Consider the following 12,395-nt stretch of genomic DNA (forward strand, 5'->3'; position numbering starts at 1 on the left):
ATGGAATTGAAATATGAGGTCAGTCAAGTGATGCAAAATAAATATTCAAACTGAAAAATGTAACCATTAGAATAATGACTAATGCAAGAACATCAAACAGGTGTAGGCCACAGTTAAAAATTAAAATTTTAACTTTCTACAATATTTATGTACTCCAAAAACTATTGTTTGCATAGGAACATAGAAACAAGTTCAATAAAAATGAAGTTATACATAACCATCCGAGCAGAAACTGTATAAATTTAAGGTTTCTTTCACATAACGTAGCTTAACTTCAAAAGAAGCCAATAAAACTGTACAGTTCAGTTCATGTTCCAAATACCAGCTTGTGAGTGAAGTGTAAACAAAAATAAAACTGTTGCTTGTAAAAATACCTTTCTATTTTGTCAATGAATATGTACCATATGCAAAAAGAAATTGGAAATAGGCACACAGTATAGTATGAAACATACCAGCTATGGCGTTACTGCTTGATTAAGGTTTGTTACCAGCAGTTTCAGTCACATTAATTAATAGAAAAGCTAATAGCATGTCAACAACAATCCTAAGGATTGCCAAATATGGGCAATATCAGTAATGGTACACTTTGGAAAATGTGATCATGATGTAAAGCTATAGAATATATTCCTTATACCTCAAGTGACAGTGTTTATTTCTTTATTGTATGGCATACATTGGTATTCTTATACAATTTAATCACAAATTGGCATCCAGGCATTGAATATAATCGATAGCCTCCTCTGTTGCAGCAAGGAAGTCAATGAAGGTTCCCTCATGAGCTCGAATTGGCCATTCTTCCACTATGAGCTGGGTTCTTATATTTACATGTCTATTTTCATTGTAAATGAGACCACTCTGCAACAAAATTAATATGTTATTTAATGAACAAAATTCATTGCAATTCTTTAATTTTCTGTTTTTCACTATGGTGTTATTGTAGCAAAGTGTACATAAGACCCTTGATGAATCACTATTGTACTTCCAATTGTGCTTGAAGTATCTATGTGGCACCTGTACTGATCAGTTTAGTAAATCAATTCTAAAAGGCACACATTGTGCCAACTTTGTACAGTTTACCTGGAAAAAAGCAAGACAGAAACTGAAGACTGTGTGTGGCATGAATTAATGTGGGCATTAGTACCTACTTTCAGTGTTTGTAACACCAAAACTTCGGTTTATTCTTGTTTTCTACAGCAACACCAGCAAGATCAACTCTTTGAAGCAGATAATACAGGTTAAGTACTTGATTCCAGCCAAAGAACTTTTTACAGGAAAAGTTCCCAGATAAAACTAAATGTGCATATTGAGATGGGCAGTAAATTCAATATATGTTCTTATATATTGTGAATTGAAATAAAATGTGTGTAAATAGACCGCAGAGTAGATAAAAAATACGTAATTATGTATGAAGCTATAGTGTTTAAAGTACTCCTATGATGATTAACTAGAATATGTGATTGTTGTTGTGTAAAACTGACATATGAAATATGTACTTGGTTCTGATCCATATATCTACATACAAAGCAGCTAAATAAATAAACACGAATAGTTTATAGTTTCATTTTTCCTACATTGTATGGATGCCACAAATATTAATCATCACAGCTGGAATTCTTATGTCTGTTTCCAGATTTGTAACAGTGGATTGATGTAGCCTACATATGTTAAGTAGAGGCTTGAGAAAGTAAGGGTGCTGATGATCTCGCCATTTAGCTCCATAAAACAGCACTTACATCTCATTCAGAGTAAGTTAGTACCTGCAAACTTACTTTATATCCAAACGGTACATTTCTCAGTATGGGTTCTTTGTCAAAACTTTATCTACTTGTCCCCTCGACAGCAACTAGAAGTATATAGCATGAGTTGAGAAACACACTGTATAGAGCCTATTTACCTGATCTATTGAGGCTTTTCTTTCTAAATACCCAATAATGCCAAAAATGACAACAGTTTTTTTTACTTCAGTAGGCGTGAATTTTTCACTGATAAATGTTCTCACACAGTCAATATTTATTATGCAATACTTGTATTGACCACATGAGAGTGGTTTTGACACTTTGCACAATATTTGAGTATTGAAGGAGATGGCAGAGCTTTAGTAATATTGACTCTTGCTCAGTATATCAGTATACTTCGGAATATATTGTACCATGTAAAGGTGATATTGTGTTACACACAGCAGTTTCTGCCGGGTCTTGGTGATAACGCGGACATGCAGACAACCAATACAACATTGCCATGTGAATGAATACATCAGCAAAGACAGATGACAGCAATCATCTGCTCAAGTATATTCAGGGCAGTAGTTTGATTAGATATTTAATGCTTATCCAGCAATTAGCTGTAGAAACTAGATAAAAGTATCTAAATGCAGGGAAATAACACTGCAGCTGCTTGTGCATTCATTTCACAAACTTTTATTATACAGGTTGAACACTTCTAAAACTGACACACTGCAGGGACAGGTTCCTGACTGAAATGGAGGAAGAGAGGTCATATGAATGTGTGTCTGGAAATGCATTGTTGACAGGATAAATGGTGCTGATGAATGAAAGTTCTTGTGTCCACATGCCTTGTGTTCCTTGTGTGTTCCAGGCAGTGTGACTGATGCAGAGAACTGTAAGCAGCAGAATAGTTTGGTATTTATGTCAAGAACAAGCTGAGGTGGTCCAGAGGCAGCACGACTGTACCAAATAGAGTGTCCTCACACACCAACCACATCAGACAACATTTCAAGACCTTTTTGGGAATTTGTGTGATGATGGGTCCTTTCAGACAGATTAACATACAGGCAGGCAGTGGAATGTGTGTACAGCAGCTTTGGATGACTGGGTTCTACGGGATACTGAGACAAACCCTAATACAAGCTCCAGGCAAGTGGCCCACCAACACCGTGTATCCTGCATGACAACCCCTATTATCCCTATCACCTGCAGTGAGTGAAAGGATTATCAGCAGTGGATTTCCCTCTGTGGGAAGGATTTGGTTGATGGTTGTTGCATCAGATCACCGCAATTATGGGATTTCCTTCAGCAGTCTTCTTTACTGACGAAGCAACCTTTATCAGAAGTGGCATCATCAATGTGCATAATTGTCATCTGTGGCTCAACAGCATTGGTTCGGTGTCAGCATTTGGAAAGGGATTCTTGGTGACCACATACTTGGACCAGTTCTTATTTCTCGACACCTCAACAGAGGAATGTACCTGGACTTTCTGAAAAATACTCTGGTTGGACTGCTTGAGAATGTGCCTTTAACTGTATGACAGGTTCTGTAGTTTCTGCACGATGGAGTACTACCACACTTTCGCATTACAGTTTGCTGATATATGCAAAGCATCTTTCCCAGAGACTGAATGGGACACAGTGGCCTCGTAGCGTTGCCTACTAGATCACAGGACTTTTACTGATAATGGCAACACACAATGTTAGAGCAATACACAATGATACTTTCTCATCGGTGACATACTACTTACTAAACTAATTAGACATGATTTAACCTTTTTGACTACCGTTAGCCTAAATTGTAGTAAAGCAGAAGTCAAAAGTTTTCTACATACATAATTTTCACCTTATATGTAACAATGTGTTACTGGAGTAAATATCGTGAAATTTTTATGTACTTCCTGTCTTTTAGTTTTATATGTGATTGTATGTAGAATGTTTGAATGTGAATAAATTCTAAATTCTCATTAAAAACCTTAACATCTCCTCATGGGGAAAGTTCATTCCTTGCCATGCCATTTTCATTAACTGCCATGTAGAATAATATTTTAAACACATGTTGTGCTACTATTTGCACTTGACACCTTTTACTGTAGTATAAAAACAGCTATAAAATACTGAGAAATTAAAAAATTGTTTATGCTATTTGCATGTCTGTTAGAGGTTTCACATATTGTTACAATTCCTCATGTCCAGTAATAATACAGTAAACACAAGTAAACAAATAATAAAAGCATATTTCAGGAATTAAATATCTTACTATAAATAGACATGACAGCCTGTTTTGTTGATTCCATCATATATCTTACTTTTTGTATCATTCCAACAACTTTTCATGACCAAAAGTGACTATTCATCAAGACTTTAACTTCACAACACTATGTGGCAGTTTTCATCACATATTAGTTCAAGTTAAAGTACTGCATGTGATGCAGCTTCTGTGGTATCTTCTTCACATTTCTGTCAGGTTTTTTTCCATTATTGTCATTTCATTCCCCTGCCCCATGGGGGCAGGGATGGGTTGGCAGTAGCCCAATTCAATGCTCTTCAGTCAAGAGATAACATAAAATACAGGGATAAAAGGCGTAAGGTACACATGAGAAGGGTAAGCAGTTGGAGTTAAAATATTAAAAAAATTGGGTAGTTGGACAAGGCACGTTTACGTGAAATCCACATAGTTAAAATGGCACCAGGTGAAGAAGTAGCACACAACCACTGTCGGTACGAATGGCACAACTAAAACTGGCGTTCACAGTACGGGACAACGACAATGAACACTGAGCCGTGTCACGGCTCAGCTCATTTGATTTACCCGCGAGATTATTTCACTTGTTTTCAGCGCAGCGATAGGGGGTGTGATTGCTGTGTGCTGTTAGCACTGGTGCGCGAAGGAAGAGTTTTGGGAGGACGGCTCGGTCGGTAGATGGCGACTGGACAGAAGCGGCGATGAGTCGGCTGGTGCCTGCCGGTTGAGGGCTGTGGTGAGTGTGGCTGCTTGCGAGCATGTGGGGAGGACGGAATGCTCGCTCGCTTACCGTGGTTCTCTGTGACCAGCTGTTGTTTGTTGTGCCTAGCACTCGAGAGTAACAGAAAACTGCATTGGTGTGGTTCTCGTCACCTGGCTAAGGCCGAAATTTTCATATACTTTTATTATATTTAATGATCATTACTTAATTATGTGGTTGGTACTTGTAGCCAACATTTTGTGATTTGAAATACTTCAGGGAATATCATCATGTACCAGGTGTCTACCGTGAATAATTCTTAATTTGTTTCGTAATGTATGGCACGGTATCCCCACCGTCAATCATTTTATTAAAGTTCAGTCCAAATTATTATTACATTAGACTTTGTTAAAATTGGTGTGTTTCAATTGCAAATTTCTTAATTTTATTAATATTGCTTGGGATAAACCCATCTATTTCTTGATATTGCCATATTTGAGTATTAAGTTGTGTTTCTTCTCGAGACTGACTGAATTGATTTTGGAACACGTGGGGCGAGTATTTAAATGAAAATTTGCTAGATAACACAACCGTCGTGAAATTGAAAACTTTACAGTGTTTGCTCATGTCACCAGTCATTAATGTTATTCCTGACTTGTAGCTTACTTAACTGATATAAAATAATTTAGAAATTTTGTGTATTTGTCACAAAAGGTGAACTGATGTCACATAGAAAAAGAAGTGACATTTGTGTAGGGTTTACGTAAGCTTAAGTGAAATCAGGAGGTAAAAAACCTGATTATCATTGCCACATTTTTTTTAAACAGGCAGAAGGGAATTTGTTGCACTCTTGCCAAATTCGATTTTTTAAAGGTTTGATTAACATGTAGTACAAATCACAAGATGGAATTTGTTGCACTCTTGCCAAATTGGATTTTTTAAAGCTTTGATCTACATGTAGTACAAATCACAAGTCCAATATTTCTCTGGTGTAATTTTTAATATATGTACATATTGCACTATTGTACAATATAATATACCCTTTACTAACAGTACATTTATGTAATGTTTCAGAGTGGGGCTGCATGTTATTCTAGAGAATGCTTAAAAAAAAATTTATTGCTAAAATTTCCTTTTAAACTGTTAATTGTATTAACTTGGATGTACAACCAATTATTGTTAAATAATAAATTTGTGTCAACAAGGCTTGGACCAAATAAATGTGCCTACACCTTCCCCATCCTGGCTCCTCCTTCCGCCCCCTGCACTTCTGAAGTCTGTCCCTGAGTACTGCCATGCCTACTGGGAATCCATTGCCGCACAGGTCAAAAGCCACCCACTTACCTCTCACCATCCCGCTGATGTCACCTGTGCCTTGTCCTTCCACCAGAGGACCATCACTGATGTTACGGAGGCCTACATTCCTACCAAACCTATCCACGCTCACCACACTAGTCTTCCTCCACAGACCATCCTTCTTCTCTGCGAATCCCGCAGGCTCTACCACTCCTTCCTCTGCACCCGTGTCCAGGACACACTCCTCCGTCTCTGACAATTACAACAACACATCCGTAACCTCTTAAAAGCAAAGAAACACCAGGACTGGCGCCCGACATGTACACGCCTCAACTCAGCCCTCCCTTTCGATTCCTCCAGGTGCCGGTCCACCTTCCACCGCCTTCCCAGTAGCCAATCCACCCTGCATTATTCCCTTCTCCCCGATGACCACCCATTCCTCGACAGCCTCAGTAAAGCCAACCATTTTGCTTCCCACCTCTCCGAGGTCTTCTCCATTCCCGACAACCCTCACTTTGATTACTCCTTCTTCCCCACCATCCTTGAATGATCCAGTACATCTGCCCTGTCATTTGCCCGCAGTTTCCAGTACTGGGATAAGTTACCCCCCTCAGACATAAACACTTCCACTACCACACATGACATCAGACTCATACTCTGCACCAAATGAAGTACCACCCCTGGTCATGACGTGTTACCTACTGCCCTCCTCCTTCCTGGCTGTTCTCGCTACTCTGTATAACATCATCCTCTCCACCAGCTTTTACCCTGACCTGTGGAAGACTTCCCTCATCCAGCTGTTCCGTAAGCCCAACAAACCCCCCTCTGAGACCGCTTCCTCTCGTCTCATCTGCCTCACCTCCATGTTCGGTAAGGTCTCCGAGTCCTTCCTCTACCGTGGTATGCATCACCACCTTAACCAGCACCACCTCCTTCCCCTTACCCAGTGTGGCTTCTGGTCATCCTTCTCAGCACGACTAGCTTCATAACTTTACCAATCTTCTTTCCCTCGACTCAACTCCCATTGCTCTACTATTTCTGTTTCCTGTGACCACCAGAATGCCTATGACCAGGTCTGACATCCTGTGCTCCTCTTTAACCTCCAGACCTATGCTCTCCCCATCAATTTTGTCTATCTCGTGGCTTTCTTCCTCTCATGTTGCCCCTCCTGTGTCACAATCCAGAATACCAACTCCTGTAGTTTTTATCCCACTGCTGGTGTGCCCAAATGCTCCATCCTTTCCCCTCTCCTCTATCTCCTGTACACTGCTTATATGCCCAAACATCCCCCACCTGTTCACCTCCTCCAGTTTTCTGATGACACTGCCTTCCTAGCACCTTATCCCAATTTTCATCAGTTCCACTGTACCCTTCAAACCCACCTCAAGCAGTTCACTTCCTGATGCAACTAGTGGCTCCTTCACATCAACCCTTCTGAGACCCAGGCGATCATCATAGGTTGTACCAACCGCCCTTTGTGGCTCGTTGTCGACGGGACGTTAAACACTAACCCCCACCACCACATCCCTCCAAAATGTGGATATTCTGGCTACCAGGTAGGTAACCATAATATTCTGGCTGATCAGCATATTCAAGTGATTAACACTGCAAGATCACTTATGAATATAAGTAGGTGCAAGATATGCCATGGTAAATGTAATGCTCGTAGATTAGCAACTGTTGTAACTGCCAGGATGTCGAATGGAAGCACGGTTGTCTTGCAATGATACCATATGTCAGTTTGTGCCTGTTGCACTTGGTCGGGCAGTACAGGGACTGTTAATGCTGTTTGTGGATGATGCCGGAATTGTCGTCCGAAATGTGCTCAACTGCAGACAGATCTTGTTTTCGATAATGTTGTGTTACAACAACAGTATGTGGACACGTGTTGTAGTGTCGGAGAACGTCCTGGAATGCAGTTCACGAATAGCAGCACAACAGACGGAATCACTAGACTGACAATATTTTGCAGCCACGGTGGCTGGGATAAGAGAGAGAGTGCTCCTGCTGTCGTAAGAAATCTGTGTCTAGCACACAGACACACCGGTTTCGGACGCCCGACTGGTTTCCTCCTAAGAAACGTGAGGCTATCGCTGGCCCGAGGCAGAACCGGCCTCCGACAAGAACGCGACAGTGCTCCACCACACCCTCCGGCGAGTTTTCACTCGACACAACTTTTGTCAAAATTGGTGGTGGTTTAGGGTCAGTGGAATTCACACTACTGCCAGCTAGCACAGTGTTACTGCTTCAAAGTGTGTTCACTTGCAGGTTCGGCTCTCCCATCCATCTTTTTGCACCAAAAGAGCTGTCTACTGTTGATGTTCCCCTCTATCTATGGGGAAAGCTGAATGAGCATTCAAATGGTTCAATGCTGGCTTGGAAAATTCAGCTGTGAAGTCTTCCTGCAGTCTCCATATTCACCAGATATTGTCCCAAGTGAGTTTTACGTGTTCCACCCCTTCAAAGGTCATTTTGGAGGGAAGCGCTTCGGAGCCAACACTGAAGTATGAAGTCACATCACCAGTGAACAGCTAGTTACGAGCACAGGACTTGACCCAGCATACCACTGGTTCGTGTCACGTTACCAAAAATGCTGATAGAAAAATGACAATTATGTAGAAAAGCTGCAGATGCTTTCCATTATGTCAGTAAAATTGTTTCAACATGACAGAATTAGTAAGGTTTTTTTATATAAAACAGGGAAACTTACTTATTGGATGTCCCTTATGGTACACCACTGACTCCAAAGTATGATCAACTGTGCACTAAAAAATGGGTTATAAGCCAAAACCTAGGTCATACAATAATAATAAAATTTGTTAAAGAATGCTAACAAGATTCATTCAATTAATAATAATCTCTATATACAAAAGGCAATGTCATGACTAACTAACTAACTACTCATTGCCCAGCCCAAACTGCTAAGGGTAGAAAAGTGAAGAGGATGTTGATCTTTTACTGTAGGCACCGTTTAAGAAGGGACTGTCCAAAATTCCACTCTAAGGAGGTGAAATGGGGGATGAAAGCATTTTTAAAGTACATCACTATTAAGGGATTTCCCCCCCCCCCCCCCCCCCCCCCATGAACCATGGACCTTGCCATTGGTGGGGAGGCTTGCATGCCTCAACGATACAGATAGCCGTACCGTAGGTGCAACCAAAACGGAGGGGTATCTGATGAGAGGCCAGACAAACGTGTGGTTCCTGAAGAGGGGCAGCAGCCTTTTCAGTAGTTGCAAGGGCAGCAGTCTGGATGATTAACTGATCTGGCCTTGTAACACTAACCAAAATGGCCTTGCTGTGCTGGTACTGCGAACGGCTGAAAGCAAGGGGAAACTACGGCCGTAATTTTTTCCCGAGGGCATGCAGCTTTACTGTATGATTAAATGATGATGGCGTCCTTTTGGGCAAAGTATTCCAGAGGTAAAATACTCCCCCATTTGGATTTCCGGGCAGGGACTACTCAAGAGGAAGTCGTTATCAGGAGAAAGAAAACTGGCATTCTGCGGATCGTAGCGTGGAATGTCAGATCCCTTAATCGGGCAGGTAGGTTAGAAAACTTAAAAAAGGAAATGGATAGGTTAAAGTAAGATATAGTGGGAAGTAGTGAAGTTCAGTGGCAGGAGGAACAAGACTTCTGGTCAGGTGAATACAGGGTTATAAATACAAAATCAAGTAGGGGTAACGCAGGAGTAGGTTTAATAATGAATAAAAAAAATAGGAGTGCGGGTAAGCTACTACAAACAGCATAGTGAACCCATTATTGTGGCAAAGATAGACACGAAGGCCACACCTACTACAACAGTACAAGTTTATATGCCAACTAGCTCTGCAGATGATGAAGAAATTGATGATATGTATCATGAGATAAAAGAAATTATTCAGGCAGTGAAGAGAGACGAAAATTTAATAGTCATGGGTGACTGGAATTCGAGAGTAGGAAAAGGGAGAGAAGGAAACATAGTAGGTGAATATGGATTGGGGGAAACAAATGAAAGAGGAAGCCGTCTGGTAGACTTTTGCACAGAGCATAACTTAATCATAGCTAACACTTGGTTCAAGAATCATAAAAGAAGGTTGTACACGTGGAAGAATCCTGGAAACACTAAAAGGTATCAGATAGATTATATAATGGTAAGGCAGATTTAGGAACCAGGTATTAAATTGTAAGACATTTCCAGGGGCAGATGTGGACTCTGACCACAATCTATTGGTTATGAGCTGTAGATTAAAACTGAAGAAACTGCAAAAAGGAGAGAATTTAAGGAGAGAATTTAAGGAGACGGGATCTGGACAAACTGGTTAAACCAGAGGTTGTACAGAGTTTCAGGGAGAATATAAGGGAATAATTGTCACATATGGGGGAAAGAAATACAGTAGAAGAAGAATGGGTAGCTCGGAGGGATGAAGTAGTGAAGGCAGCAGAGGATCAAGTAGGTAAAAAGATGAGGGCTAGTAGAAATCCTTGGGTAAAAGAAGAAATATTGAATTTAATTGATGAAAGGAGAGAATATAAAAATGCAGTAAATGAAGCAGGCAAAAAGGAATACAAACATCTCAAAAATGATATCGACAGGGAGTGCAAAATGGCTAAGCAGGGATGGCTAGAGGACAAATGTAAGGATGTAGAGGCTTATTTCACTAGAGGTAAGATAGATACTGCCTACAGGAAAATTAAAGAGACCTTTGGAGAAAAGAGAACCACTTGTATCAATACCAAGAGCTCAGATGGAATCCCAGTTCTAAGCAAAGAAGGGAAAGCAGAAAGGTGGAAGGAGTATATAGAGGGTCTATACAAGGGCGACGTACTTGAGGACAATATTCTGGAAATGGAAGAGAATGTAGAAGAAGACGAAATGGGAGATACGATACTGCGCGAAGAGTTTGACAGAGCACTGAAACAGAGAGAGTCGAAACAAGGCCCTGGGAGTAGACAACATTCCATTAGAACTACTGACGGCTTTGGGAGAACCAGTCCTGACAAAACTCTACCATCTGGTGAGCAAGATGTATGAGACAGGCAAAATACCCTCAGACTTCAAGAAGAATATAATAATTCCAATCACAAAGAAAGCAGGTGTTGACAGATGTGAAAATTACCAAACAATCAGTTTAATAAGCCACAGCTGCAAAATACTAACGCGAATTCTTTGCAGACGAACGGAAAAACTAGTAGAAGCCAACCTTGGGGAAGATCAGTTTGGATTCCATAGAAATACTGGAACATGTGAGGCAATACTGACCTTACGACTAATTTTAGAAGAAAGATTAATGAAAGGCAAACCTACATTTCTAGCATTTGTAGACTTAGAGAAAGCTTTTGACAGTGTTGACTGGAATACTCTCTTTCAAATTCTGAAGGTGTCAGGGGTAAAATACAGGGAGTGAAAGGCTATTTACAATTTGTACAGAAGGCAGATGGCAGTTATAAGAGTCGAGGGGCATGAAAGGGAAGCAGTGGTTGGGAAGGGACTGAGACAGGGTTGTAGCCTCTCGCCGATGTTATTCAGTCTGTATATTGAGCAAGCAGTAAAGGAAAAAAAAGAAAAATTCAGAGTAGGCATTAAAATCCATGGAGAAGAAATAAAAACCTTGAGGTTCGCTGGTGACATTGTAATTCTGTCAGCAAAGGACTTGCAAGAGCAGTTAAATGGAATGGACAGTGTCTTGAAAGGAGGATATAAGATGAACATCAACAAAAGCAAAACGAGGATGATGGAATGTAGTCGAATTAAGTCGGGTGACGCTGGAAGCAAAATAACTGATGATGGTCGAAGTAGAGAGGATATAAAATGTAGACTGGCAATGGCAAGGAAAGCGTTTCTGAAGAAGAGAAATTTGTTAACATTGAGTATAGATTTAAGTGTCAGGAAGTCGTTTCTGAAAGTAGCCATGTATGGAAGTGAAACATGGACAATAAATAGTTTGGACAAGAAGAGAATAGAAGCTTTCAAAATGTGGTGCTACAGAAGAATGCTGAAGATTAGATGGGTAGATCACATAACTAATGAGGAGGTATTGAATAGAATTGGGGAGAAGAGGAGTTTGTGGCACAACTTGACAAGAAGAAGGGATCGGTTGGTAGGACATGTTCTGAGGCATCAAGGGATCATCAATTTAGCACTGGAGGGCAGTGTGGAGGGTAAAAATCATAGAGGGAGACCAAGAGATGAATACACTAAGCAGATTCAGAAGGATGTAGGTTGCAGTAGGTACTGGGAGATGAAGAAGCTTGCACAGGATAGAGTAGCATGGAGAGCTGCATCAAACCAGTCGCAGGACTGAAGACCACAACAACAACAAGGGATTTTTGAAGCTAAGACTATGAAAACTGACATTTGATTTATCTGTTGGAAAATAAAAAACTCGTGTTTCAACTCTTTGGGAATTCAACCACTACGGGGATAAAATAGTGGGTGAAAGTTATTTTT

This window comes from Schistocerca cancellata, chromosome 11 (assembly GCF_023864275.1).
Source record: "Schistocerca cancellata isolate TAMUIC-IGC-003103 chromosome 11, iqSchCanc2.1, whole genome shotgun sequence".
Taxonomy (NCBI): domain Eukaryota; kingdom Metazoa; phylum Arthropoda; class Insecta; order Orthoptera; family Acrididae; genus Schistocerca; species Schistocerca cancellata.